General features: G+C 48.9%; 1 protein-coding gene across 11 annotated transcripts in view; it reads right to left on the bottom strand.

The window, feature by feature from the left end:
• Positions 1 to 27,459, bottom strand: part of gulp1b (GULP PTB domain containing engulfment adaptor 1b) — a 530,845-nt gene that overhangs the window by 260,002 nt on the left and 243,384 nt on the right. The window lies entirely within an intron of this gene.

Here is a 27,459-nt window from a genome sequence, read left to right on the forward strand (position 1 = left end):
GGGTAGATTCTCTTGTTGATGAAAAGTGATTTTGCGAGCAACCTGGGTCAGCAGACTCAGGAGTCCTTTCCCTGTTTTCCTATCACAAGATTTAATAGAAGGATGGAAAGAAGAGTGTGGGGACCTCCGATGGTACAATTAATGGAGTGATTGAACTCATCATTATCCCAGTGACCAGATCTACAGACCCAGATGTCTGACAATAACAGAGGAGTACTGCCTTTATAGGCATCAAAGATTTGCCAGTCAGCCAGTCTCCTAGCCCAATGCTTCATTGTCAGTAAAAACCCCAACTAATCTTTACTGGCAGTGATAATGAAATATCAACTGCTGCAGGGAGATCCTGTGGATAATATCTAACATACATCACCACTTGTTGATAAGAAGCACAAACTTGAGCGGTCCTCCTAATCACATAAGGAGCAAACCTGCAACATGTACAATTCTGCTCATTTAGTGAAATATGGTAACCCAAAGATAGAAATATGTTACACAGTTGCAGGAACAGATTGTGTTGCCCAATCATGCCTGTAAATAAAACTCTCTGTTACTGCAACTTACAGACATGAGTGCTATCAATCCTTTAACACATCACCCCATAGCCCTTAACACTCTTGTCAATCAAACATCTGTCTAACTCAGCCTTGAATATATTCAATGCCCCATTGCCTCCACTACTCTCTGGACAGAACATTCCAAAGGCTAATGACTCAGTGAAAAGGTAATTCTTCTCATCTCAGTCAGATTTGAGATCCCTTATTTTTTAACGGTGCCCCCAGTTCCAGTTTGTCAAATTCATTATCTAAATTCTTGGCGAAGATGTGGTTTGGGGAGGGTCAGGTTGCCGATGCCTGCAACTGTTGGCAAGAATGGTACATTGTGTTATGTAGCACAGATTGTTCTGGGCACTCAAAGTACTGGCTGTCATTCAACGTCTACGCAAAAAAAACCGGAAATGTAACTTATTACAATATTGGCTACATGAAATCTTTTCAAACAATACTTACACAAAAATAGCACGATGGCGTTGTAGTGTATGAAAGTGAAGGAAATATGAAAAGGTAGATAAAGAAAGGAGCCTTCTCTGATTTTGCTCCCTTCCAATTCCTCTGTAAGTTCAAAGCTAATGGTGTTCAATTAAGCCTCTTCAAACTGAAAAGGGTTTGTATCATTTTCTTCCATTCCCTGGCAAAAAAAACAACTTGTCCTCGTTTAAAGGTTTAAGAGCACAAACTGAGACACCCAAATTTCTATCCTGCCAGAAGCTACACAAGGACAGCTGGAAGGTGCTGTGCTGGGAGTCTTTGGGCAGTTTTAAATATATTGAGGGAAGTTTCCTCTAAGGTTGTTTCTAGACAGCTAAGTATTGAAGGAGGTTGCAGCAATCCTGTAACCCAGGTAACCCATTAGAACACCTGCTCTACCTCCCATTCTTCAATCAATCTTCTCGCACGTTCACAGGGTCTACTTCCGGATCGATATTTTTTATACTGAGTAGGGATCTACTGACAGGGGTGGTGGATGCACAGTATTCGGCAATCCCCATTTCCGACCATGCCCCGCATTGGGTTGAGCTACAGGTGAGTGAAGAGAGCTTCCAGCGCCCGCAGTGGAGGCTGGATGTGGGACTGCTGGCGGATGAAAGGGTGTGCGAGAGGGTGAGGAAGTGTATACAATACTACCTGTAGGTCAATGATACGGGGGAAGTCTCAGCAGCGGTGGTGTGGGAGGCGCTCAAGGCAGTGATGAGAGGGGAGCTGATCTCAATCCGGGCTCACAGGGACAGGACGGACAGGGCAGAAACGGACCGACTGTTAGCGGAGATTCTGCAGATTGACAGGAGGTATGTGGGGTCCCCGAGTGCGGAGCGATTGAGGGAACGGAGGAAGCTGCAGGCGGAGTTTGGAGTGGTGGCCACGGTCAAGGCAGTAGAGCAGCTCAGAAAGGCGAGGGGTGCGGTATATAAACATGGAGAGAAAGCCAGCAGGATGCTGGCTCAGCAGCTCAGAAAGGGGGAGGCAGCTAGGGCAATAGGTAAAGTGGTGGATGGAGGCGGTAACTTGGTAGGGGATGCAGCGGGTGTGAACAGAGCTTTCAAGGACTTTTATTGCAAACTTTATAGCTCGGAGCCCCCCGCGGGGCCAGAGGGGATGAGACGCTTCTTAGACGGCCTGACATTCCCAAAAGTGGGCAGGGAGCTAGTAGAAGGGCTGGGTGTCCCGATCAGATTTGAGGAGCTTTTAGAGGGCTTAAAGGCCCAGGGGCCGGATGGGTACCCAGTAGAATTTCATAAGAAGTTCTCCGGAATATTGGGGCCGCCGCTGGTCAAGGTTTTTAATGAGGCAAGGGACAGACGGGTGCTTCCCCAGACGATGTTGCAGGCTACCATCTCCGTGATTTTAAAACAGGACAAGAACCCGGAGTTGTGTGGGTCTTCTAGGCCAATCTCCCTTCTTAACTTGGATGCCAAACTGCTGGCAAAGCTTTTGGCCGCTAGGATTGAGGATTGTGTGCCGAGTGTTATTAGGGAGGACCAAACAGGGTTCGTTAAAGGTAGGCAACTGGGGGCGAATATAAGAAGTTCGCTGAATGTGATCATGATGCCCCGAAGACGCGGAGAAGGCATTTGACCGGGTAGAGTGGGACTACTTATGGGAGATGCTGGGACGGTTTGGATTTGGGGTGGGTTTCATCGACTGGGTCAGGCTGTTATATCAGGCCCCGGAGGTGAGTGCGAGGGCAAACAGGACGACTTTCGACTATTTCAGACTGTACCGCGGAACGAGAGGTGCCCCCTCTCCCCACTGCTGTTTGCGCTAGCTATAGAGCCGCTGGCAATTGCTCTGAGGGCTTCAGGGGGTTGGAAGGGGCTGGTTTGGGGGAGGGGGGGGGAGGGGCTGTGGTGCATAGGGTTTCATTGTATGCAGATGACCTGCTTTTGAACGTTTCGGACCCGATGGTGGGGATGGACGGAAACATGGCAACCCTCGGGGAATTCGGACAGTTTTCGGGGTACAAATTGAATATGATAAAAAGTGAAATGTTTGTAGTTCAGGAGAGGGGTCAAAGGGACCGGCTGAGGGAGCTGCCGTTCCGGTTAGTTGGGGACAGTTTCAGGTACCTGGGAATACAAGTGGTGCGGGAATGGGGTCGACTACACAAGCTGAACCTGTCCCGGCTGGTAGATCAAATGCGAGGGGAGTTCCGGAGGTGGGATGCGCTCCCGCTGTCATTAGCTGGGAGAGTTCAGGCAGTTAAAATGACTGTCCTCCCGAGGTTCTTATTCGTGTTCCAGTGTCTCCCCATTTTCATTCCGCGTTCCTTTTTTAAGAGGGTAAGCAAGATAATTTTGGTCTTTGTATGGGCGGGCAAGTCCCCGTGAGTAAAGAGGGTAATGCTCGAGCGGAACCGGGGGGGGAAGGGGGGCTAGCACTGCCGAATTTCAGCAACTATTATTGGGCGGCTAACATAGCCATGATAAGGAAGTGGGGGGGGGGGTCGACTTGGGAGCGGATGGAGGCAGCCTCATGTAGGGGCACCAGACTGGGGGCGTTGGTGACGGCGCCTCTGCCGTTCCCGCCGGTGCGCTTCTCCACCATCCTGTAGTGGTGGCGGCCCTTCGGATCTGGGGACAGTGGAGGAGGCATGTGGGAGCAACGGGAGCATCGGTCTAGTCCCCAATATGTGACAACCATCGGTTTGCTCCGGGGAGGTTGGACGGGGGGTGGTATCAGGTATGGCGGAGGGCGGGGATTGAGCGGATGGGAGATTTGCCTTTGGAAGGGAACTTCCCTGGCTTGAGGGCACTGGAGGACAAGTTTGGGTTGACGAGGGGGAATGAATTCCGGTATATTCAGGTGCGGAACTTTTTGCGCAGGCAGATGCCATCTTTTCCACTCTTGCCACTAAGGGGGATCCAAGATAGGGTAGTGTCTGGAGGATGGGTGGGGGAGGGACGTGTCTCAGATATATACAAGGAGCTCATGGGGGCGGAGGAGATGCAGACTGAGGAACTGAGCCATAAATGGGAGGAGGAGTTGAGAGGGGAGATTAGGGAAGGTCTGTGGGCGGACACGCTGAGCAGGGTTAATGGGACTGCAACATGTGCCAGGCTCAGCCTGATTCAGTTTAAGGTCGTCCACCGGGCCCACATGACAGTGTCCCGGATGAGCAGATTCTTCGGTGTAGAGGACAGGTGTGTAGTGTCTGAGAGGACTGGCAGACCATGTCCACATGTTTTGGGAGTGTCCAAAACTTAGGAGATACTGGCAGGGATCCGAGGAAGTCATGTCTAGAGTATTGAGCATAAGGGTGGCAATGGGTCCGGAGGTGGCGATTTTTGGGGTTTTAGTGGCCCTGGAAGTCTGGGGTGGAGAAAGAGGTTGACGTTTTGGCCTTTGCTTGCTTGGTAGCCCGGAGACGGATACTTATAGCATGGAGGGAGGCAAAGTCCCCGAAGTCGGAAACCTGGCTGTCAGACATGGCAAGTTTCCTGGGCTGAGAGAAAATCAAGTTCGCCTTGAGAGGGTCGTTGTTAGGGTTCGCCCGGAGGTGGCAACCATTCATTGACTTCTTTGCGGAGAATTAATCGTCAGCAGGAGGGGTGGGGGGAGGGGGAGGGGGAGGGGAATGTAGTATAGGGGGTCAATTATGCAGATCTGGGTAGGACAGGTTAGGGCAATTGCACTGTGTACTTTGTTTATTGTACAGTGCTTTTGTTTTCACGTTCTTTAATTCTACTGTTCACAATGCCCAAAAATACCTTATTAAAATTGTTTATCAAAATAAATATTGTATTGAAGGAACAAAGGAATTAGGAGCAGAAGAAGGCAATTCAGCCCTTCGAGCCTGCTCCACCATTCAGTCAGATCATGGTTGATCATTTCCTGGTCTCAAATCCCTCTCCCCACTTATTCCCCAGAAACATTTAACCAGTTTTTCTTTTTACTCAGGAATATATCTATCTCCTTCTTGAAACCATTTAATGTTTCAGATTCCACCGCACTATGGGGCAGGGAATTCCATAAATTCACCGCCCTCTACAAGATGTGGTGCCTCCTCAGCTAAGTTTTAAATCTACTGCCTCTCAACCTAAATCTGTGACCTCTCATTCTAGTTTGCCCTGCAAGTGATAACATTTAGTCTACGTTTACTTTATTAATCCTTTACAGTATCTTATAGGCCTCGATTAGATCCCCTCTGATCCTTTTAAACTCCAGCGAGCAGAAGCCCAGACTGTTTTGTCTCTCCACATACATCAAACCCTTGATTCTCGGAATCAATCTGGTGAAACTCTCAACTGCATCTAATGACACCACATCCTTCCTCAAATAAGGAGATCAAAAGTGGACACAATACTCCAGACGTGGCCTGACCAACACTCTATACAATTGCAACAACACTTCTCTATTTTTATACTCCAGTCCATTTGCAATAAATAATAACATTCCATTTGCCTTTTCAATTACATGCTGTACCTGCATACTGACATAACGAGCTGGAGTAACACACCGAGCTGTTGTGTGTCGGAGTAGCACACCGAGCAGTTTTGTGTCGGAGTAACACACTGAGCTGTTGTGTGTGGGAGTAACACACCGAGCTGTTGTCTGTTGGAGTAACACACCGAGCTGTTGTCTGTTGGAGTAACACACCGAGCTGTTGTGTGTACGAGTAGCACACTGAGCTGTTGTGTCGATGAGTAGCACATCCAGCTGTTGCGTGTACGAGTAGCACACTGAGCTGTTGTATGTGGGAGTAACCCACCAAGCTGTTGTGTGTGGGAGTAACACAACGAGCGTTTGTGTATGGGAGTAACACAACGAGCGTTTGTGTATGGGAGTAACACACCAAGCTGTTGTGTGTCGGAGTAGCACACCGAGCTGTTGTGTGTGGGAGTAACACACCGAGCTGTTGTATGTGGGAGTAACACACCGAGCTGTTGTGTGTCGGAGTAACACACCGAGCTGTTGTGTATGGGAGTAACACACCGAGCTGTTGTGTGTCGGAGTAACACACCGAGCTGTTGTGTGTCGGAGTAGCACACCGAGCTGTTGTGTGTCGGAGTAGCACACCGAGCTGTTGTGTGTCGGAGTAGCACACCGAGCTGTTGTGTGTCGGAGTAACACACCAAGCTGGTGTGTGTTGGAGTAACACACCGAGCTGTTCTGTGTGGGAGTAACACACCAAGCTGTTTTGTGTCAGAGTAGCACACTGAGCTGTTATGTGTTGGAGTAACAAACCAAGCTGATGTGTGTCGGAGTAGCACAACGAGCGGTAATGTGCGGGAGTAACACACCAAGCTGCTATGTGTGGGAGTATCACATCGAGCTGTTGGGTGTGGGAGTAACACACCGAGCTGATGTGTGTCGGAATAACGCCCCGAGCTGTTGTGTGTCGGAGTAACACACCGAGCTGTAATGTGCCGGAGTAACACACCAAGCTGCTATGTGTGGGAGTATCACATCGAGCTGTTGGGTGTGGGAGTAACACACCGAGCTGATGTGTGTCGGAATAACGCCCCGAGCTGTTGTGTGTCGGAGTAACACACCAAGCTGATGTGTGTGGCAGTACCACACTGAGCTGTTGTGTGTCGGAGTAACACACCAAGCTGATGTGTGTGGCAGTACCACACTGAGCTGTTGTGTATGGGAGTAACACATCGAGCTGTTGTGTGTCAGAGTAGCACAACGAGCGGTAATGTGCGGGAGTAACACACCAAGCTGCTATGTGTGGGAGTATCACATCGAGCTGTTGGGTGTGGGAGTGTGGCGCTAACAATTATACTCAAAGCCGAGAGACTGGTTCAATAGAGGCTTTATTGTTGTACGATGTTGTCCCTCCATCCGCAACTGTAGACTGAGGGTCTGAGCAGCTCTCATACATATTTATACACAAGCTCCCTGTGGGCGGAGCTAGCCGGCAGGGGCTGACCGGAGGAACCTGTATTACAGGTACAGGCATACATCCCCCTACTGCAGTACACATAACTACAGTGGTTATCTCACCACATTCACCCCCTGTAAAAATGAGTCCGGCGGGGGTGACATGTAACTCTAATACAAAGGATGCTATTTACAAGAGGGTCCAACAAGGAAAATCAAGAGTCCATCCGGTTAGCAGGTTACAGGTTGAGCCGAATCGGTGGTCGGACGTTCCGCTGTGATCGGCGTAGCTGTGGTGGTGACGTCGGCACAGGCGGTGATGGCCCCGATGGTGCAGGTGCTGGCGGTGTTGGTGCTGGCTGCTGGCGGGATGACTCCGAGAGCAAGCCGAAATCTTCCATGTCCTCCAGGGTGGGCAGGGGGATGAGGGATGGACCTGATGGGGATGAATAGGGGGGCGCTGGGGTTGGCGCAGGAAGGGGTGTGGGCATGGGATCGGCACCTGAGGGAGCCAGGTCCCGGAGCGAGACTGTGTCCTGGCGGCCGTCGGGGAACTCCACGTAGGCATACTGAGGGTTGGCGTGGAGAAGGCGTACTTTGTCCACCAGGGGTTCCGCCTTGTGGTGCCGTACATGCCTACAGAGAAGGACTGGGCCCGGAGTCGTGAGCCAAGTTGGGAGCGACACTCCGGATGTGGACTTCCTAGGGAAGGCAAAAACACGTTCATGGGGTGTACTGTTAGTTGCGGTGCACAGTAGCGACCGAATGGAATGGAGCGCGTCAGGGAGGACCTGCTGCCAGCGAGCGGCTGGGAGGTTCCTGGACCGTAGGGCCAGCTGGACGGCCCTCCATACCGTCCCGTTCTCCCTCTCTACCTGCCCGTTTCCCCGGGGGTTGTAGCTGGTCGTCCTGCTGGAGGCGATACCCCTGCTGAGCAGGAACTGACGCAGCTCATCGCTCATGAATGAGGATCCCCTGTCACTGTGGATATAGTCGGGGAAACCGAACAGGGCGAAAATGGAATCCAGGGCCTTGATGACGGTGGCAGACGTTATATCTGGGCATGGGATGGCAAAGGGGAACCTAGAAAATTCATCGACCACACTAAGGATGTAGGTGTTGCGGTCGGTAGAGGGAAGGGGCCCTTTGAAGTCCACGCTGAGGCGTTCAAAGGGGCGGGATGCTTTCACCAGGCGCGCGCGATCTGGCCGGTAGAAGTGCGGCTTGCACTCCGCACAGATCTAGCAGTCTCTGGTGACTGTCCGTACTTCCTCGACGGAGTAGGGCAGATTGCGGGCTTTGATCAGATGGTACAAGCGGGTGACCCCCGGATGGCAAAGGCTGTCGTGCAAGGCACGGAGCTGGTTCACTTGTGCACTGGCACATGTACCTCGGGAGAGGGCGTCTGGGGGCTCGTTGAGCTTGCCGGGGCGATACAAGATCTCGTAGTTAAAGGTGGAGAGCTCGATTCTCCACCGCATGATTTTGTTATTCTTGATCTTGCCCCGCTGCGTGTTGTTGAACATGAAGGCTACCGACCGTTGGTCAGTGAGGAGAGTGAATCTCCTGCCGGCCAGGTAATGCCTCCAGTGCCGCACCGCTTCAACGATTGCCTGGGCTTCCTTTTCGACAGAGGAATGCCGAATTTCGGAGGCGTGGAGGGTGCGTGAAAAGAATGCCACGGGTCTGCCGGCCTGATTCAGCGTGGCGGCAAGGGCGACATCTGAAGCGTCGCTCTCTACTTGGAAAGGCAGAGTCTCGTCTACGGCGTGCATCCCCGCCCTGGCTATGTCAGATCGAATGCAGGCGAAGGCCTGTTGTGCCTCGGCCGAGAGGGGAAAATGTGTGGACTGGATAAGTGGCCGGGCCTTGTCTGCGTATTGCGGGACCCACTGGGCGTAATAAGAGAAAAACCCAAGGCAGCGTTTGAGGGCCTTGGGGCAGTGGGGGAATTGGGAGCTCCATGAGGGGGCGCATGCGGTCGGGATCGGGCCCCAGTAGTCCGTTTTGGACTACGTAGCCAAGGATGGCTAAGCGGTCTGTGCGGAACACGCATTTCTCCTTGTTGTACGTGCGATTAAGGAGAGATGCGGTGTGGAGGAATTTATAAAGGTTGGCATCATGGTCCTGCTGGTCATGGCCGCAGATGGTGACATTGTCGAGGTACGGGAAGGTGGCCTGCATTCCGTACCGGTCAACCATTCGGTCCATTTCTAGCTGAAAGACCGAGACCCCATTCGTGACGCCGAAGGGAACCCTCAGAAATTGGTACAGACGACCGTCCGCCTCAAAGGCAGTGTAGGGACGGTCCGATTTACGGATGGGGAGCTGGTGGTAGGCGGATTTCAGGTCAATAGTAGAGAAGACCCGGTACTGTGTAATCTGATTGACCATATCAGAAATGCGGGGGAGGGGGTACGCGTCGAGCTGCGTGTACCGGTTGATGGTCTGGCTGTAGTCCACGACCATCCTGTGCTTCTCCCCGGTCTTAACCACTACCACCTGGGCTCTCCAAAGGCTGTTGCTGGCCTCGATGATACCCTCCCGAAGCAGCCGCTGGACTTCGGACCTGATGAAGGCCTTGTCCTGGGTGCTGTACCGTCTGCTCCTGGTGGCGACGGGCTTGCAATCCACAGTCAGATTGGCAAAGAGGGAGGGGGGCTCGACCTTGAGGGTCGCGAGGCCGCAAACGGTGAGGGGAGGTAGGGGTCCACCGAATTTGAGGGTGAGGCTCTGGAGATTGCACTGGAAATCCAGGCCTAGTAGGAGTGAAGTGCAGAGGTCGGGGAGAATGTACAGACGGAAACGGTCGAATTCCACACCCTGTACAGTGAGTTTAACCAGGCAGAAACCCCGGATCGGGACAGAGTGGGAACCGGAGGCAAGGGAGATCTGCCGGTCGGCGGGATGGATCGCAAGGGAATAGCGCCTTACCGTGTCCGGGTGGACGAAGCTCTCGGTGCTCCCGGAGTCGATGAGGCAGGAGGTCACATGGCCGTTTACCAGCACCGATGTGGAAGAGGGTGCCAGGTTGCGAGGACGGGACTGGTCGAGCGTAACGGAGGCGAGCAGTGGTTGGTCGGCGGTTGAGTCAGATGAGTCCGACGAGGAGTGGTAGCGACCAGTGTCCCGTGATGGCGGCCCCTGGAGACGAGATGGCGGCATCCGCAGTACCTGTGGGTAAAATGGCGGCGTCCTTGGAGCGCACGTTATGGGGTCGGAACAAAATGGCGGCGCCCATGGAACGCACATGGCTGTGGTGGATGAAGATGGCGGCGCCCATGGGACGCACGTGGCGGGGGCGGCAAAAGATGGCGGCGCCCACTGATTGCACGTGGGGTCGGGGGAAGCGGACGACGGGGCCCATTGAGGGAGCGGCTGAGGCGTGGGGACCGGCGGCGCGATAGCGGCGACCGTCCGGGACTGACACACCGCTGAAAAGTGGCCTTTCTTTCCACAAGCTTTGCAGGTCGCTGTGCGGGCCGGGCAGTGTTGGCGAGGGTGCTTCTGTTGGCCGCAGAAGTAACAGTGGGGACCCCCAGGGGGTGCGGTGCGGCGGGCAGCGCAGGCATAGTGCGCGGGGGCGGCTGCTGGGGGGGCCGTTTGCGGGGTCCACGAGGGGTGGAACGGATGGGCCTGGGGAGCCGTTTGCGGGGTCCACGAGGGGTAGGACGGGTGGGCCGAGTGGCTAGCGGAGTAAGTGTGCGCACTACGGGAGGCGGCCGTCATGGAGAGCGCCAGGGCCTTTGCGGCCGCGAGGTCGGGGGAGACCCCTCCCAGTAGTCGTTGCCGGATGGGGTCCGATGCAATGCCTGTAACGAAGGCATCTCGCATGAGTAAATCGGAATGTTCCGTGGCTGTGAGGGCCCGGCAGTCGCAGTCTCGTACCAGAGGTATAAGGGCCCTCCAGAAGTCCTCAATCGACTCACCCGGCTGCTGGACGCGAGTAGAAAGTTGATGCCTCGCAAACAGGGTGTTCGTCGATGGTGCATAATTCTCCTTGAGCAGTTCCATAGCTGCGGTGTAGTCGGTCGCATCTCGAATGAGCGGAAAGACGCTGGAGCTAAGTCTGGAGTACAGGAGTTGCTTTTTCTGAGCCTCCGTCGGGGGAGGGTGTGCTGAAGAGATGTAGGCCTCTAAGACTGCGAGCCAGTGATCAAAGTCTTTTCTGGCGTGAGGCGAATGTGGATCCAGCTGCAGACGGTCAGGCTTGACTCTGATGTCCATGGTGACTGGGAAATCGTACAGCAATACATTGTGGCGCTAACAATTATACTCAAAGCCGAGGGACTAGTACAATAGAGGCTTTATTGCTGTATGATGTTGTCCCTCCATCCGCAACTGTAGACTGAGGGTCTGAGCAGCTCTCATACATATTTATACACAAGCTCCCTGTGGGCGGAGCTAGCCGGCAGGGGCTGACCGGAGGAACCTGTATTACAGGTACAGGCATACATCCCCCTACTGCAGTACACATAACTACAGTGGTTATCTCACCACAGGGAGTAACACACCGAGCTGATGTGTGTCGGAATAACACCCCGAGCTGTTGTGTGCCGGAGTAACACACCAAGCTGATGTGTGTCGGAGTAACATACCGAGCTGTTGTGTGTGGGAGTAACACACCGAGCTGTTGTGTGTGGGAGTAACACACCGAGCAGATGTGTGTAGGAGTAACACATCAAGATGTGTGTCGGAGTAACACACTGACCTACTTTGTGTCGGAGTAACACACTGAGCTGTTGTGTTTCAGAGTAACACACCGAGCTGTTGTGTGTGGGAGTAACACACCAAGCTGTTGTGTGTCGGAATAACACACTGAGCTGTTGAGTATGGGAGTAACACACCGAGCTGTTGTGTGTCGGAATAACACACTGAGCTGTTGAGTATGGGAGTAACACACCGAGCTGTTGTGTATGGGAATAACACAACGAGCGTTTGTGTATGGGAGTAACACACCAAGCTGTTGTGTGTTGGAGTAACACACCGAGCTGTTCTGTGTGGGAGTACTCACCAAGCTGTTTTGTGTCAGAGTAGCACACTGAGCTGTTGGGTGTAGGTGTAGCAAACAGAGCTGTTGCGTGTCGGAGTAACACATGGAGCCTTTGTGTGTCGGAGTAGCACACCGAGCTGTTGTGTGCCGGAGTAACACACTGAGCTGTTGTGTGTTGGAGTAACACACCGAGCTGTTGTCTGTCGGAGTAACACACCAAGCTGTTGTGTGTACGAGTAGCACACTGAGCTGTTGTGTGTGGGAGTAACCCAACGAGCGTTTGTGTATGGGAGTAACACAACGAACGTTTGTGTATGGGAGTAACACAACGAGCATTTGTGTATGGGAGTAACACACCAAGCTGTTGTGTGTCGGAGTAGCACACCGAGCTGTTGTGTGTCGGAGTAGCACACCGAGCTGTTGTGTATGTTGATAAAAATAGTTTTTATCAAACTATTCGGAAGGACAGAGTGGATGGTAAGGGAGGTGGTGTTGCTCTGTTATTTAAGGATGACATCCGGGCAATAGTATGGGATGACATCGGTGCTATGGAGGATAAAGTTGAATCCATTTGGGTGGAAATCAGAAATAGTAAGGCGAAAAAGTCACTGATAGGAGTAGTCTATCGGCCACCAAATAGTAACGAGATGGTGGGGCAGGCAATAAACAAAGAAATAACTGATGCATGTAGAAATGGTACAGCAGTTATCATGGGGGATTTTAATCTACATGTCGATTGGTTTAACCAGGTCGGTCAAGGCAACCGTGAGGAGGAGTTTATAGAATGTATCCGCGATAGTTTCCTAGAACAGTATGTAATGGAACCTACGAGGGAACAAGCGGTCCTAGATCTTGTCCTGTGTAATGAGACAGGATTGATTCATGATCTCATAGTTAGGGATCCTCTCGGAAGGAGCGATCACAATATGGTGGAATTTAAAATACAGATGGAGGGTGAGAAAGTAAAATCAAATTCTAGTGTTTTGTGTTTAAACAAAGGAGATTACAAGGGGATGAGAGAAGAACTAGCTAAGGTAGACTGGCAGCTAAGACTTTATGGTGGAACAGTTGAGGAACAGTGGAGAACCTTCCAAGCGATTTTTCACAGTGCTCAGCAAAGGTTTATACCAACAAAAAGGAAGGACGGTAGAAAGAGGGAAAATCGACCGTGGATATCTAAGGAAATAAGGGAGAGTATCAAATTGAAGGAAAAAGCATATAAAGTGGCAAAGATTGCTGGGAAATTAGAGGACTGGGAAATCTTTAGGGGGCAACAGAAAGCTACTAAAAAAGCTATAAAGAAGAGTAAGATAGAGTATGAGAGTAAACTTGCTCAGAATATAAAAACAGACAGTAAAAGTTTTTACAAATATATAAGACAAAAAAGAGTGGCTAAGGTAAATATTGGTCCTTTAGAGGATGAGAAGGGAGTTTTAATAATGGGAAATGAGGAAATGGCTGAGGAACTGAACAGGTTTTTTGGGTCGGTCTTCACAGTGGAAGACACAAATAACATGCCAGCGACTGATAGAAATGAGGCTATGACAGGTGAGGACCTTGAGAGGATTGTTATCACTAAGGAGGTAGTGATGGGCAAGCTAATGGGGCTAAAGGTAGACAAGTCTCCTGGCCCTGATGGAATGCATCCCAGAGTGCTAAAAGAGATGGCTAGGGAAATTGCAGATGCACGAGTGATAATTTACCGAAATTCACTAGACTCTGGGGTGGTCCCAGTGGATTGGAAATTAGCAAACGTGACGCCACTGTTTAAAAAAGGAGGTAGGCAGAAAGCAGGAAATTATAGGCCAGTGAGTTTAACTTCGGTAATAGGGAAGATGCTGGAATCTCTCATCAAGGAAGAAATTGCGAGGCATCTGGACAGAAATTGTCCCATTGGGCAGACGCAGCATGGGTTCGTAAAAGGCAGGTCATGCCTAACTAATTTAGTGGAATTTTTTGAGGACATTACCAGTGCAGTAGATAACGGGGAGCCGATGGATGTGGTATATCTGGATTTCCAGAAAGCCTTTGACAAGGTGCCACACAAAAGGTTGCTGCATAAGATAAAGATGCATGGCATTAAGGGTAAAGTAGTAGCATGAATAGAGGATTGGTTAAGTAATAGAAAGCAAAGAGTTGGGATAAATGGGTGTTTCTCTGGTTGGTAATCAGTAGCTAGTGGTGTCCCTCAGGGATCCGTGTTGGGCCCACAATTGTTCACAATTTACATTGATGATTTGGAGTTGGGGACCAAGGGCAATGTGTCCAAGTTTGCAGATGACACTAAGATGAGTGGTAAAGCGAAAAGTGCAGAGGATACTGGAAGTCTGCAGAGGGATTTGGATAGGTTAAGTGAATGGGCTCGGGTCTGGCAGATGGAATACAATGTTGACAAATGTGAGGTTATCCATTTTGGTAGGAATAACAGCAAACGGGATTATTATTTAAACGATAAAATATTAAAGCATGCCGCTGTTCAGAGAGACTTGGGTGTGCTAGTGCATGAGTCACAGAAGGTTGGTTTACAAGTGCAACAGGTGATTAAGAAGGCAAATGGAATTTTGTCCTTCATTGCTAGAGGGATGGAGTTTAAGACTAGGGAGGTTATGTTGCAATTGTATAAGGTGTTAGTGCGGCCACACCTGGAGTATTGTGTTCAGTTTTGGTCTCCTTACTTGAGAAAGGACGTACTGGCGCTGGAGGGTGTGCAGAGGAGATTCACTAGGTTAATCCCAGAGCTGAAGGGGTTGGATTATGAGGAGAGGTTGAGTAGACTGGGACTGTACTCGTTGGAATTTAGAAGGATGAGGGGGGATCTTATAGAAACATTTAAAATTATGAAGGGAATAGATAGGATAGATGCGGGCAGGTTGTTTCCACTGGCGGGTGACAGCAGAACTAGGGGGCATAGCCTCAAAATAAGGGGAAGTAGATTTAGGACTGAGTTTAGGAGGAACTTCTTCACCCAAAGGGTTGTGAATCTATGGAATTCCTTGCCCAGTGAAGCAGTTGAGGCTCCTTCATTACATGTTTTTAAGGTTGCTGCATAAGATAAAGATGCATGGCATTAAGGGTAAAGTAGTAGCATGAATAGAGGATTGGTTAAGTAATAGAAAGCAAAGAGTTGGGATAAATGGGTGTTTCTCTGGTTGGTAATCAGTAGCTAGTGGTGTCCCTCAGGGATCCGTGTTGGGCCCACAATTGTTCACAATTTACATTGATGATTTGGAGTTGGGGACCAAGGGCAATGTGTCCAAGTTTGCACATGGCGATTAAGGGTTTAAGGGTTATGGTGTTCGGGCCGGAAAGTGGAGCTGAGTCCACAAAAGATCAGCCATGATCTAATTGAATGGCGGAGCAGGCTCGAGGGGCCAGATGGCCTACTCCTGCTCCTAGTTCTTATGTTCTTATCTTATGTTCTTATGTATGGGAGTAACACACCGAGCTGTTGTGTGTGGGAGTAACACACCGAGCTGTTGTGTGTCGGAGTAACACACCAAGCTGATGTGTGTTGGAGTAACACACCGAGCTGTTCTGTGTGGGAGTAAACACCAAGCTGCTATTAGTGGGAGTATCACATCGAGCTGTTGGGTGTGGGAGTAACACACCGAGCTGATGTGTGTCGGAATAACGCCCCGAGCTGTTGTGTGTTGGAGTAACACACCGAGCTGTTGTGAGTCGGAATAACACACTGAGCTGTTGTGTGTACGAGTAGCACACTGAGCTGTTGTGTATGGGAGTAACCCAACGAGCGTTTGTGTGTCGGAGTAGCACACTGAGCTGTTGTGTGTACGAGTAGCACACTGAGCTGTTGTGTATGGGAGTAACACAACGAGCGTTTGTGTATGGGAGTAACACAACGAGCGTTTGTGTATGGGAGTAACACACCAGTTTTGTGTGTCGGAGTAGAACACCGAGCTGTTGTGTGTCGGAGTAACACACCGAGCTGTTGTAAGTCGGAATAACACACTGAGCTGTTGTGTGTCGGAGTAGCACACCGAGCTGTTGTGTGTCGGAGTAGCACACCGAGCTGTTGTGTGTCGGAGTAGCAAACCGAAGCTGTTGTATGTCGGAATAACACACAGAGCTGCTGTGTGTAAGAGTAGCACACTGAGCTGTTGTGTATGGGAGTAACACGAGCGTTTTGTATGGGAGTAACACACCAACTTTTTTGTGTGGGAGTACACACCTAGCTGTTTTGTGTCAGAGTAGCACACTGAACTGTTGGTGTAGGAGTAGCACACCGAGCTGTTGTGTGTTGGAGAAGCACACCGAGCTGTTGTGTGTCGGAGTAACACACCAAGCTATTGTGTGTCAGAGTAGCACACCGAGCTGTTGTGTGTTGGAGTAACAGACCGAGCTGTTGTGTGTGGGAGTAACAGACCGAGCTGTTGTGTGTGGGAGTAACACACCGAGCTGATGTGTGTAGGAGTAACACACCAAGCTGTGTGTCGGAGTAACACACTGACCTACTTTGTGTCGGAGTAACACACTGAGCTGTTGTGTTTCGGAGTAACACACCAAGCTGTTGTGTGTGGGAGTAACACACCGAGCTGTTGTGTGTGGGAGTAACACACCGAGCTGTTGTGTGTCGGAGTAACAGACCGAGCTGTTGTGTGTGGGAGTAACAGACCGAGCTGTTGTGTGTGGGAGTAACACACCGAGCTGATGTGTGTAGGAGTAACACACCAAGCTGTGTGTCGGAGTAACACACTGACCTACTTTGTGTCGGAGTAACACACTGAGCTGTTGTGTTTCGGAGTAACACACCAAGCTGTTGTGTGTGGGAGTAACACACCGAGCTGTTGTGTGTGGGAGTAACACACCGAGCTGTTGTGTGTGGGAGTAACACACCGAGCTGTTGTGTGTGGGAGTAACACACCGAGCTGTTGTGTGTCGGAGTAACACACCAAGCTGTTGTGTGTGGGAGTAACACACCGAGCTGTTGTGTGTGGGAGTAACACACCGAGCTGTTGTGTGTGGGAGTAACACACCGAGCTGTTGTGTGGGGGAGTAACACACCGAGCTGTTGTGTGTGGGAGTAACACACCGAGCTGATGTGTGTAGGAGTAACACACCAAGCTGTGTGTCGGAGTAACACACTGACCTACTTTGTGTCGGAGTAACACACTTAGCTGTTGTGTGTCGGAGTAACACACCAAGCTGTTGTGTTTGAGAGTAGCACACCGAGCTGTTGTGTGTCGGAGTAACACACCGAGCTGTTGTGTGGGGGCGTAACACACCGAGCTGTTGTGTGTCGGAGTAACACAATGAGCTGTTGTGTGTGGGAGTAATACACCAAGCTGTTGTGTGTGGGAGTAACACACCAAGCTGTTGTGTGTTGGAGTAACACACTAAGCTGCTGTGTGTCAGAGTAGCACACCGAGCTGTTGTGTGTCGGAGTAACACACTGAGCTGTTGTGTGTCGGAGTAACATACCAAGCTGTTGTGTGTCGGCATAGGCACTGAGCTGTTGTGTGTGGGAGTATCACACCGAGCTGATGTGTGTCGGAGTAACACACCAAGTGTTGCTAATTGTGTTTGTACTTAATTTGCTCTGTTTAATCACCTTGCTCTGGAGTCACCAGGTATCTTTATGATACCACCACGAGGTTCAAGTTCAAGTGCTGATCAATAGCTCAATACACCTGTTTGTAAGTTTCAAAGCAAAACACATTTATTATATACACAGTCAATCACTACACATGCATAAAACACTACTTACTAGACTATCTCTAACACTAAAAGGCCAATACGTAGCTTTAATAAGGCCCACCAGGTCAGGGAACAATGGCCTTTCATTCGATCCTGAAGCTGCAGGCTTCAAGCTGGTATGGACTAGTAGCTAGGAGTGCCTATCTCATCGCGTGCGTTGACTGGACACTTACTTGGTTGGTGCAGCTGCTAGGCAGGTCTCTCGTTGTTGAGAGTCACGGTTAAGAGTTGTTTCGAGCTGCTGAGAGACCATGCCAAGAAGGACAAACTGAACTTGGGGGCTCTATTTTATAGTCCCCAGGGGCTTCGCACCCTTTTGGGCGGAACCCGGACTTGGTTCTAAGTGATTGGACTAAGTTCCAATCACCTGGATCGAGTTCTCCAATACTGGAGCTGTTCCCTGATCGCTGGGCGGTTCCTATGTGTCCGTTGGCCTTCCTCTGTCCTGGCTCCCACTGGCGCCGGGGAGTCTGGTTTGGTCTCGATTGCTCTCAATTTTTCCAATTGTTCCCGGGGATCGCTCATTAATATGCAGATAGTTGCTGGTTTCAGTTCGGTCTGGATTCCTGACACACCAACACACCGAGCTGTTGTGTGTTGGAGTAACACACCAAGCTGATGTGTGTTGCAGTAGCACACTGAGCTGTTGTGTGTAGGAGTAACACACCAAGCTGATGTGTGTAGGAGTAGCACACCGAGCTGTGTCGCAGTAGCACATCGAGCTGATGTGTGTTGGAGTAACACACCAAGCTGATGTGTGTCGGAGTAGCACACCAAGCTGTTGTGGGTTGGTGTAACACACTAAGCTGATGTGTGTCGGAGTAGCACACCAAGCTGTTGTGGGTTGGTGTAACACACCAAGCTGATGTGTGTCGGAGTAGCACACCAAGCTGTTGTGGGTTGGTGTAACACACCAAGCTGCTGTGTGTTGGAGTAGCACACCGAGGCCCAATGCTGGCAACTTTCAGCAATGGTGCTGCTCAGGCTAAGCTGTTGGCCCTCTAATTGTGTTGACAGTTCTTGGGGGCCGGGGTCTCCATCCTCAACAAGTTGTCAGCCACGTAATTGGCATCCGCCAGTAAAATGGCCTGTGAACCTGCCACCTGCTGAAGTGTCGGAGTAGCACACCAAGCTGTGTGTTGGAGTAACACACCGAGCTGCTGTGTGTCGGAGTAGCACACCAAGCTGTTTTGAGTCGGAGTAACACACTGAGCTGTTGTGTGTGGGAGTTGTCCGTTTTAGCTCCAGTGGTGGAACCCCAGATGTCTCTGAAAAATCCTGGCCATTAACTCTGTGCTTCTGTTTTCACAGATACTTAGATGCTATATATTGAGCCCATGTGCTGTTTAATATTAAAGATAAAGCTAACGCAAACATCAGTCTTAACATAGTAATATTAGCTCACAATTTCATGGTCTGATGTTTTATTTTATAACTTTGGCACTCACTGGCTGACTTGTATACTAACAGGGTGCTGATAACATAACCACAAGAGAATTTGGACCACTTAACGTTGGAAAGCTCAAACAAACAAACAAAGCTAGGCATTCAGTGCATCTTTAGACAAGTATATTTTATCCAATGCAATTATTTGGTAAATTATTTGGTCAGTAAAGCGCAATAAATAGGTAACTAATTTTCTTCAAAATTCAACCGGCAGCATTATTTAAAATCAAAGTAGCCTGAAGAAAGGTTATTTCACTCTCTCACTCCAAGATTAATAGATTTTCTAATGTTTACAGAATACAAAACAAAATATGCAAGTGCATAGTCAATACAGTCAGGCTTTTGTGCAATATATCTCTCATCTGATCAAACATCTTAAAATTTCTCATTTCCCTCTAATAATTTTGAAATATTGAAATGAATAGTGTAATTGTAATGTTACTGGACACGTGGCTTGGTAAACTAGTCATCTGCTGCTAAAAACCTATGTGGCCCTTACCTGGTCAGACCTTGATGTGGCTGTAGACCCAGAGGGCTGTGGTTGATTCTTAACTGCTCTCTAAAGTGCTTTTGTTGTTTCCTGTGTCTAGGTTTGTGTTGAGTGGTCAATCCAGTTTTATTACTATTCTACTTTCCTGTAATGCTTTGATAGAACTGAGTTCCGTGTAGGGTCACTTCACAGAATACCTACAGAGATTAGCAATAAAACCAGGTGGATCACTCATCAACCTAGCCACTGGAAACAACAAAAGCGCACCTTTCCCAATTAGCCAAAGTCTTCCTCACCAACATTTGGAGAGTTGGCCCACAGACTAGTTGAGCAACAGCCTGGCTTGGCCATAGACATTGAATCATATATTGCAGTCAATATCCCAGACAACTTCATCGTCTGCCAGCAGGACACATTCGCAAGAGATTATGACACATTGGACAAAAGTAGCTATGGGAGTCTTCAACATTGACTCCAGACTCTATGGAGTCCACTGACATCAGGTCAAACAAGGGCAAGGAAGGCTTCTGCTGATTTGCATTGGCTGCCATCCCTTAGCCGATGAATGTTTACTTCTCCGTTTTGAACATGACTTGAAAGAGCATTAAGGGAAGTAGAGGTACAGAATAGGTATGGAACATCAATATTCATCATCAAGAGTGGTTTGATAGCAATACTATTGACCTAGTCCTGAAGAACATTGTTGTGTATTGTATTTGCAGGATAAAAGAATGGGATACAAAAGCATGGAGGGTTGAATGCAATAATCAACAGAGGTTTATTATACGTTCCATCCTGCTTCATTACAGGCACAATCAGGGTTGCCCAGTCATTAGTTCTACACTCCTGAATCCACAAGTCTCATTAGTTCAGATTCTACCTTTGGACGTACAGTGTAGGGTACTGATCTAACTTTGAGGCCTTTAGGCTGTTTTGCTTGATCTTTAATTACATGTGTACTCCTTTCGTGGACCCCAGAGTCCTCAAATACGCTGCTGTATTTCTCCAAGATGCTTTGTAAATCAGTCTTATAATCAACTAAGCTGTTTACTGCACTCCAGTTCAACTTTATCTTTTTCAGCCAAGAGCAAAAAGAGCTGAAAAACATCCTTTACATGTAGTAGCAGCTCCACAATTTGCCCACTTCAACTTTGACTCTGATGTATCCTTCTGTGTATGTCCTGAGGATTAAATCTGCTGGCTTTAATGGTAAGCGATTCAATTTTTGTTCATTGGTGGTCTGGGAATTAGGGATGTGGCAGGCCCCTTTTCGACCTCCATTTTTATAGGTTGTCCATTTAATTTTGAAACTACAAAGAACTGATGTGACTCATCTTGCACTGATAATACATTTAACTTCAATTCCTCATCAGATTGCTGCGCTGTGTCTTCATTTTTGTTCTTTTTTTCTTCCACACTGAATTTTCTTGCTGGAATTGGTTTTGTTTCTTTCTTTACGTGTATTCTGTGTTTTTCTTTGAACGTTCTTCTCTGGAGATACTGTTTTACTGCAGCAAGCTCTTGCTGTGCAGCCATTTATGCCACAAGTTTTGCATTGGCTATCCTTGCCCCAGCAACCAGCCTGTGAATGACTCGTTTTTGCACAGCGATGACACGCCTGTTGCTGGATAGCCTTTCTCTGGGAAGAAGCCAATTTATGGGCCTTCATGCCTGATCTGAGCTGAGAAGTCTCCTTAGCAGCAAGTTCCATCAAATCGGCTGTCTCCAAGGCTGCTTCCAGACTTAAATTTTATTCTGTTAGGGCCGGGGGAGGAGATAAAGGGGTGAGAACAGGGAAGGCAAGATAGAAGGGGGAAATGGCAGGGCGTCTGGGGTGTTTGTTAGCTCGTTATTTATTATGATGTTCCAGTTTGTTCTTGCTCTTGTTTTATGTTTGTATTTACTGTTTATACAAATGCTTTAATAAAAATATTTTAAAAAATGAATCCATCTTCTTGCTTGCTCCATAAACCAATTCACATTCAAATTGAATCCAATTCATGGTCCCCAGAAAAGAGACCATATGAGATGCAAGATGACAAGAACAGGGATTATGTCTGATCCCTGGCTTGATCCTGTGATCTCAACCAAAAAACCAAGAAATGATCTCAATCTTCCTGATCATTGATACTCCCCTTCCAGGTAAGTTCATATACATAATTCCTAATGATCATTTCATTAATTTCCCACTTGCCAATACAAGGCAAATAACCTGTGAATACCAAGTTCGTTCTGTAGCTTTTCTCAATAATGGGCCTATTTCCAATCCAGACGATTGGGAAAACCACTCCTGCATCATTTTCTGTTAAAGATTTTCTTTGACAGGAAAATGACTGATTGGCAAAAAAAGGTAGCAATGTTCAAGGATATATTGAAAATGTACAGTTTGATTTATTACTTCAGTTTAACAGTGATCATTAAGTGAGATGTTTCACAAACAAAATCATAAATACAGAGGCTTAAATATTTCTGATGTCAGATAATATTTTAAATGTCTTCTGTGATTGTTCATGGGAAATCAGCACTACTTTGTAATGGGTTGCTGGGAAGCTAAATTACAATGTAATGAGCTGAGCAAAGACTCTGTGGGCAGCTGTGACAAAATAACACTAATTGTGCACAGTGTTGGTAGTTTCCCATCCTTTCCCCTTCCTCCCAGAACCAGGATAGGGTCCCCTTGTCCTTACTTTTCATGCTAGCAGCCTCCGCATTCAAAGGATCATCCTCTGCCAGTTCCTCCAACTCCAGCATAGTGCCACCAGTAAACACATAATCCCCACACATGCTGTCAGCAATTCGCAGGCATCGTTCCCTCCAGGATACCCTGGTCCACTCCGCCATCACCTCACCCTCTTCCTTCAGCACCTTCCCATGCAATTGCAGAAGGTGCAACACCTGCCCCTTTCACCTCCTCCCTGTTCACCACCCCTAAACAATCTTTTCTACTTTGCAGAACAATTCGATCTGTTGGCAAGCAGGACCCAAACCGTCCTGTCGCTTGCCATTTTAATACACCGTCCTGCTCTCATGTCCACATGTCCGTCTTGGCCTGCTGCAATATTCTATTGAAATCCAACGCAAACTGGAGGACCAGCACCTCATCTTCTGATTCGGCACATTACAGCTTTCCGGATGCAACATTGAATGCAACAGCTTCAGACTGTGAACTCTCTCCTCCACCTTCACCCCATTTTTGATTATATCAATTTATTTTAATTTCTTCCATCCGTCTGTTTTCTCCTCACCATTTTCTCCTCTCCCAGCACTGCACCCCACTGGGGCCATCTGTTCCCTGGTTCAGGTTGTCCTTTGACACACTGCTTACCTTTGCTCTGCCATTAACACTTTCTAATCTCTTAATGTGCCACCATCAGCATCTTTCTTGGCCTTTACCACCACCATTTACATTATCTTGGTTTTTGTCAATCCCTCACCTGTCTCCACCCACCTATCCAGCCCTACTGCTCGACCACACAAAACCCCCTCCCCTGCAACAGTACAAATCGCACTTCATTTCCAGTCCTCTTTCGCTTGAAGAGTCATCCAGACTCAAAATGTTAGTTCTCTTCTCTCTCCACAGATACTTTCAAACCTGCTGAGATTTTCCAGCATTTTCTGGTTTTCTTTCAGTTTCGAGAATCCGCAGCAATTTGCTTTTATCTTCCCAGGCTTTTGAGCAGAAACTTGCTCTTGCTGGGCTCCAGATTTTGCACAGTTTCTGATACAGAGGATATGGATTTTGTTCACTGTCAAGTGTACCAAGGTACAGTGAAAAGTATTTTTCTGTGAGCAGCTCAACAGATCATTAAGTACATGAAAAGAAAAGGAAATAAAAGAAAATACATAATAGGGCAACACAAGGTACACAATGTAACTACATAAGCACTGGCATCGGGTGAAGCATACAGGGGTGTAGCTTGAATGAGGTCAGTCCCATAAGAATGTTGTTTAGGAGTCTGGTAACAGCGGGGAAGAAGTTGTAATGTTCCCACTTCAATAAACCCCACGACAGGGTGGTGGGTTCCTGATGCACAATTAGCCCTGCTCCCATTGACTGCAATGCAGGTAGCACACAAACATCATGCCCTGTCAATCATGATCCCACTGACTGACAAAACAGACTCATATCGCCTGCTGTTTCAAACGATTACAGTGGCCAGCCAGTGTTACCCATACTGTTGATTGGCTAGAGAGCTGAACTGGAGCTGTTAGTACGAGTAGCTAGCACTAGCCTTTATTGCTTAAAGTTAGCCTGCAACTTTCAAAGGAGAGGTACACTGTCACTTCAGCAGATGTCCCAGTGTGTTTTGCAAGCTCAACCTGACCGGAGAAAAAGTGATTAATGGCAAAATATGGAAGAGAGTGAGGTTGAACATTCAAAGACCTGAAATGAGTAATTCTAGTCAGTTAATGCATCTTAAAATGCCATATCCTACCATCCACACTATTGCCTGAGACAAAGAACAAAGAAAAGTACAGCACAAGCACAGGCCCTTCGATCCAACAAGCCTGCACTGACCATGCTGCCCATCTGAACTAAAATCCCCTGCCTTTCCAGGAACCATATCCCTCTATTCCCATCCTATTCATGTATTTGGCAAGACGCCCCTTAGTCATTATCGTATCTGTTTTGTTTTGCTCTTGACATAGCATAAGCTGCTTCCTTCATGTGCACTCTGACAAAGGAAGGTTCAGACTTGGAGATAGCTTAAACACATTTATTACTGTTAATGATTCTCCATTTGGATTTGATTCTCCTGTTAATCCTGCTATCGCTACTCTCAGACTGACGGACCAGTCTGCTACAATCCACGTGGTGGGTGTGATGTGTTTCAAATCAACCCTGTGTACTTACTGAGTGTATCCACTGGAAAGAGGAAGAATATGTGTTCCGTGTCCTTCATATATGGATTGGTGTAATGCCCTCCTGTGGTAGTGTCACCTCTGTGTATCTTGAATGCCCATTGGTCGTGTCCTATCTTACTAACCTATTGGTTGACTGTCTATGTGTCATGTCTCTGGTGCTCCCTCTAGTGTCTATCTAGTCTACGTGTATTTACATTAACCCCTTGTGTATTTACAGTGATGCATATCACCACAGTATCGGCTTCCACAACCTCCCGGGCAGCGAGTTCCAGACTCCCACCACCCTCTGTAAAAAAACTTACTTCGTACATCTCCTTTAAACCTTGCCCCTCGCACCTTAAGCCTATGACCCCGAGGAATTGACACTTCCACCCTGGGAAAAGCTTATGACTATCCACACTGTCCATGCTCCATTGATCCAATGATGAAAACCCAGTCTCCCACCTACCAACAATCTCTATCAATCACAATTCAAGTATCCAATTCTTTATTTCCAATTAAGGGGCATTTAGCGTGGCATATCCACCTACCCTACACCTCTTTGGGTTGTGGGGGTGAGACCCACGCAGACACGGGGAGAATGTGCAAACTCCACACAGACAGTGACCCGGGGCCAAACCCGGGTTATCGGCGACGTGAGGCAGCCACTGCGCCACCTCTGCGTCCTGCACAATTCATACCTAACATTCAACGGAAACTATGGGAATGCATAAGGTTGATTTATTAAGTTTGTATGCAGTATGTTTAATTTCTGGTGGATTTTACTTTTGCATTGTGGCCAAGTGGAAAAATTGATAAATGGAGAATTTGGGTTGTGGTCCCTGGTTGCGCACTCTGATGGAGTTCTTCTTGGGTAGTCCAGTCAGAACGATGCTGTCCAGGTTGTGTCCTCCCGTATTCCTCATGTTGCTGCTTGTTGTACATCTGATGGTAAGAGCTGTGCTCCCATGATGACGAACCGTGTAAAATACAGCAAGTCATGACGATTCTGGACACCGCTCATTCTGCTGTGCACTGCGGGACTCATAGATGAACATTCTCTGGAGTGGTCGAGGAAGTTGCAGCATAGTTTCATCACTCTACTGGTTTGCTCTATCACATTGCATGCAGTAGCATGGCTGCTACTTTACACAGGCTGCCCACTTCAGTGTTGGTTGCACATCAGAGCTGTGGGGCATGAACAATGACCATCAGCAAATTGTCCTCATCACTCAATAGCCACCCTTTGGTTTGATGCTGTGGCTCGAATTCAGCTGGCAAAATAAGCGCCACAGAATGAAGGCATTGTGACCACTGCCAGGACATACTCTGCCTGTGGTTGAGGGTGTGGAGGCCCTCTCAGTTGTGGTATAAGGTTCAGCCCACGCGGTACCCACACTGCAATGTATGTGAAATAAATTTGACCTGGCAACATGAAGGGGGATGCAGATTCATGGCAATGTTTTGTGCTCACTCTTCTCACCAGCAATGTGGTCTTGCCCTGCCAAGACTGTAGCTGTATCTGCTCTAGCTGGATTTGCTGTCGATGTATGGCAGCTTTCAGTGAGGATATCCTTACTGAAGCACAGGCATCACCCATATTGTTCCTCATGAGTTTCAGTTGTGGAATTGCTCCCTAAACACCAAGTGAGTACAGATTCCTGCTGTTAGCCCTACCCTTCTCTTCCACCTCCCTATTCAGCTTTACATGACCTCTGCTCAGTTTCCAAGTCGCACTGTATTCCAAGGGAAATGGCAATAATTGCACCCACATCTGAGAACAAATGAGGTGGGATTCTCTAATCCCGCGGCAGAGTGTCTACGCCGTCGTAAACACCATCACGTTTTATGACGGCGTGAACGGGCCGAGCCGAGGACTAATTCTGGTCCCCACAGGGGGTCAGCACAGCACTGGAGTGGTTCAGACCACTCCAGCTGCTGATCCTGGCGCGAACTTGGAGCTGCAGGATCTGCGCATGCGCAGTGGTGCCAACGCGTGCATGCACAATGGCCTCCTTCAACGCGCCGGCCCTGAAGCAACATGGCGCAGGACTACAGGTGCCGGCACGTAGGAAAGGAGGCCCCGGCCAGAGAGCCTGGCCCGCCAATCGGTGGGCCCCGATCGTGGGCCAGGCCACATGGGAGTCTACCCCGCCCCGGGGTCGGACACCCCCCCCCCCCCCTAAAGGCCGCCCCCTGACCCATCAACGGCGAGTTCCCACTGGCTGAGAGCAGGTGTGGATGGCGCCGGTGAGACTCGCCGTTTTTACGACGGCCGCTCGGCCCATCCCTGGCCGAGAATCGGCGGGCCGGCCGCTTAGAGCGGCCCACGACTGGCTTTGCGCCAACCACGCTGGCACCAATGCCATCGATTCTCCGCTCTGTGTGCCGGCATCGGGGTGGCAAGGCACGACTCTTGCCGGTCGCGGTGATTCTTCGCCCGGCCCTGGGCTGAGAGAATCCCGCTCATGGTTTATGTACTTGCCTTTTAGTCAGTAAAAACTCCTTCAGCATTTGCTGATCTGTTGTTAAAATTTTTCCCTCAATGAAAAAGAATCAAGTTGCATTTGTGCAACCTCATTAACGTAGAAAATCATCTAAAGGAACTGCACAAAAATCTAATCCAGGAAGTGAGTGCTGAGTCAAGGAAAGAAATATTATTAGGGGTAGATAAAAGATAAGTCAAAGAGGAGGTTTTATAATTCAACTTAAAGGAGAGTGAGAAGTGGGAGAGAATTAGGTGGCTCAATAAATGATTGTCAGTGATTGCTTGCAGGGAGGAGAAGGTGCACAGAAGGTCAAAGTCAGAAGAATCGAGTGTCAGTGAATTTGGGTGGTATGGATGGAGTATGGGAGGTGAAGACTGTAGTTTCTGGAGGTGATCACTCCAATCGCGACAGGCAAGGTCACAGAGGGCTTAAAGCATGAGGTTAATTATTTTAGTGTGCAGCTTGGGAGACTCAGAGCCAACATAAGTCAGCAAGGACAGGTGTGCAATCAGCAGGACTTGGAACAGGATAGTGGACAGTCAGCAGAGTTTTGGATGAGCTGAGTTTATAGAATGAGAGGTGTGTGTGGCTGGTCAAGAG

This window comes from Scyliorhinus canicula, chromosome 2 (assembly GCF_902713615.1).
Source record: "Scyliorhinus canicula chromosome 2, sScyCan1.1, whole genome shotgun sequence".
Classification (NCBI taxonomy): Eukaryota; Metazoa; Chordata; class Chondrichthyes; order Carcharhiniformes; family Scyliorhinidae; genus Scyliorhinus; species Scyliorhinus canicula.